This window comes from Galeopterus variegatus, unplaced genomic scaffold, assembly GCF_000696425.1.
Source record: "Galeopterus variegatus unplaced genomic scaffold, G_variegatus-3.0.2 Scaffold2450, whole genome shotgun sequence".
Lineage (NCBI taxonomy): Eukaryota > Metazoa > Chordata > Mammalia > Dermoptera > Cynocephalidae > Galeopterus > Galeopterus variegatus.
Genome location: NW_007728561.1, coordinates 207,032 through 210,855, shown reverse-complemented (window position 1 = coordinate 210,855; position 3,824 = coordinate 207,032). Strand labels below are relative to the sequence as shown.

The 3,824-nt window shown below is 33.0% G+C and overlaps 1 pseudogene; it reads right to left on the bottom strand.

Annotated features, from left to right (window-relative positions):
• Positions 1 to 278: 278 nt before the first annotated feature.
• Positions 279 to 3,824, bottom strand: part of LOC103597876 — a 5,370-nt pseudogene continuing 1,824 nt past the window's right edge.

Here is a 3,824-nt window from a genome sequence, read left to right as displayed (position 1 = left end):
TCACACCACCAGGTTCCCTGGTTCTGAGGATTCTGGACTTGGACTGAGCCATGCTACTGGCATCCAGTTTGCAGACGGCCTATTATGGGGCCCCTCAGTCTTCATAATCACACAATATAATCTTATATATAGAAAACCTTAAAGACTTCACCAAAAAACTATTAGAAACAATTAACAAATTTGATAAAGTTGCAAGATATAAAATCAACATACAAAAATCAGTAGGGTTGTTCTACACCAATAGCAAATTATCAGAAAAAGAAATACAGTGATCACTTTCACGGTAGCTACCAAAAACAAACAAACAAAAAACCCACAACAAAACACCTAGGAATAAATTTAACCAAAGAGATGAAAGATTTCTATAATGAAAACTGTAAGACATTGATGAAAGAAATTGAAGACAACACAAATAAATGAAATGATAAGATACCCTGTGTTCATGGATCGGAAAAATAAATACTGTTAAAATGTTCATACTACCCAAAGTGATCAACAGATTGAATACAATTTTTATCAAAATACCAATGACATTCTTCACAGATACGGAAAAAAATTCTAAAAATTTTATGGAACCACAGGAGACACTGAATCACCAAAGCAATCTTGAGCAAAAAGAATAAAGCTGGAGGCATCATACTGCCTAATTTTAAAATAGCCTACAAAGTTAAAGTAACCAAAACAGCATGGTACCAACACAAAAACAAACACAAAGGCCAATGGAACAGAATAAAACCCCAGGAATAAATTTACACACTTACAGCCAACTGATCTTTGACAAAGGTGCCAAGAACGCATGTTGAGGGAAGGATAGACTTTTCAATAAATGGTGCTGAGAAAACTGGATGGCCATTGCAGAAGAAACTAGACTCCTATATCTCACCAGATACAAAAGTCAAGTCAAAATGGATTAAAGACATAAATGTAAAACCCAAAACTATGAACTACTGGAAGAAAACATATGGGGAGCCCTTCATGACATTGGTCTGACCAAAGATTTTTTTGAATAAGATCCCCAAAGCACAAGCAACAAGAGCAAAAATAGAAAAATGGGGTTACGTCATACTAAAAATCTTCTATACAACAAAGAAAACAACAGAGTAAAGAGACAACCTACAGAATTTGAGGAGATATTTGCAAACTATACATCTGACAAGAGATTAATATCCAGGATATATAAAAACCTCAAACAACCCAACAGCAAAAAAACCCAAATAATTAGATTAAAAAATGGACAAAAGATCTGAATTGACATTTTAAAAAAGATGACATACAAAACATCAACAGGTATATGAAAAAATGCTCAACGTCACTAATCATCAGAAAAATGCAAATCAAAACCATGAAATATCATCTCACCCCAGTTAAATGGCTATTATCAACAAATGGTGAGGATGTGGAGAAAGGGAGCTCTTATACACTGTTGGTGGGAATGTAAATTAGTACAGCCACTATGGAAAACAGTATGGAGGTCCCTCAAAAAGTTAAAAATAGAACTCCCATATGATCCAGCAATTCTACTACTGGGAAGATATCCAAAGGAAACAAAATCAATATGTCAAAGAGATACTTGCAGCACCATTTACTGCAGCATTATTCACAATAGCTAAAATATAGAATCAATGTAAATGTCCATAAATGGATGAATGGATAAAGAAAATGTGATGTATTTACACAATAGAATACTATCCAGTCATAAAAAAGAATGAAATTCTGTCATATACAACAACATGGATGTAACTGGAGGTCAGTATGTTAAGTGAAGTGAGCCAGGCACAAAAGATAAATACCGTATGATCTCACTCATCTGTGGAATCTAAAAAAAGTTTATCTCATAGGAGTAAAGAGTAGACTTTTGGTATCCAGAGGCTAGGATGGAGAGAGGCTGGTCAATGCGTACAAAGTTACAATTAGATAGCAGGAATTAGTTTTAGTGTTCCAATACACAGTGGAATAAGTGTGGTTAACAATAATATATCGTTTATTTCAAGAAAAGAGAATTTGAAAGTTCTGCCTATTACATGTATTGAAATGTCACACTATACCCCATAAATATGTATAATTATTATGTCAATTAAAAGTAAGCAAATTAAAAAAAATAAAAAAGTGCTTTATGTACCCCCCCTTATATTAAAAAAAAAATTACATTAATGATAGGCTGCTGCCACCAAGCAGGTCAGAGAAATTCTGTAATGGCAGGACATTAGGCTGAATTACCAGGGGTGTCACACCACTGCTGATTTTTACCCTAGTTTAGGAGGAACTAAACCAATGCCAGGTATCCCAAAACCATCCAGTAAATGCCTAATAACTTATTGGGAATGCATATAATTTTGGATACCTGGAAAATCAATACACTTAAAGAAGCATGAAAGAGACTATGACTTCTGTGAAAGGAGTTTGAGATAAGCTTAATTTCCGAGCAGCCATTTTTAAATGCCTAGATATTTCTCAAGTTTATATTTAAGAAGCTCAAATTTGTATTTAAACACTAAAAGCTTAGAGAATCTGCAATAAAGCCTCATATATTATAAATGGGTAATGTTTTATCAAAATATATCTTTTTATTTAGGTGATAGAACATACAGTTAATACAAAATATAGATAAGAGTGAGTCCTCAGAAACCTCAACGGAAAGTTGCATCCTGGAATATTCTATACCAAGGTAATTCATACTTGATAGTTACAGGGTTCAGTTTAAAAACTAGTTAAGTTTTATGATATATGGGACAGTTCTGATGATTTTATAGCAGACATACTGGGGGGAAATGGCCTGTGGAAGTCTAAAATGCACATCTTTTCATCCAAATACGAAATTTTAATCTAGACCCATGAGAATGTATACCTTTATTTTAAAAAATATATTATGAAATAGTACACTTCCTTAATCAAAATAGTATAATCTTAGAATGGTGAGAGTGGTTGAACTGTCCCCAAATTGAAGATACAGGAACTGTAACTGTAAAGTTAACTTGCTGTTCTATTTAACTACCTATGTCACAAAACTAAATACTATCAGAGTATGAAAATTATTCAGAAGAAAATCATCTTTGCTGATGTGAGATTTAACTACTGAAATTTAAGAACCCAAATCACTAGAAATGTTTTATGCCACTAAACTACAGATACTTTCTGTTATACCCTGCAGCAACATTTTAGGCACTCCATATGGCTGGCAGTACAATTAACAAGTACATGCCAAAAATTGTGGGATGAAGTAAAACTGAAAAATTCAGACAATTGATTTATGTGTGGTAAGTGTCACTCGAATAAGGAATTTTATGATTTATTTCAATTAAATAATTGTATGGTGGATTTTAATTCCAGCTATAAAGTTCATTGAATGAGTGTAATTTTGAAATTAGATTAAGAAACATAAAAATCCATAGTCTTGCGTAGATAATATTATTTTTTTAGCTCTTAGGCTGGTGAATAAGATCTAATTTTCATAGTTATGCAGGTAGATACTTGTTAATATAAATAACAAAATGATATTAAGTATACAATTTGATACAATGAGGAATTTTGTATGTACTGATAATTATGCCAATTTTCTTAAATACAATCTGTTAAATGAGAAATTGGATTTTATTGATATACACATAATTGGAAGTTCTAGTATGTTTGGAAAAGAGCACAGGACTTAGAATGCAGAGAAATTGAGGCCTTGGATCTGCTCACTTACTTGCAATTAAACCTTGAACCAATTAATTAGCCTCTTTTTTTTAAACAGTCTTAGTTAATTTATTTTTCTTGTATAAAAACCTGTGTTGTGGGCCGCCCGGTGGCGCACTGGATAGTGCGCCGCTTGGGAGGCGCGGCGG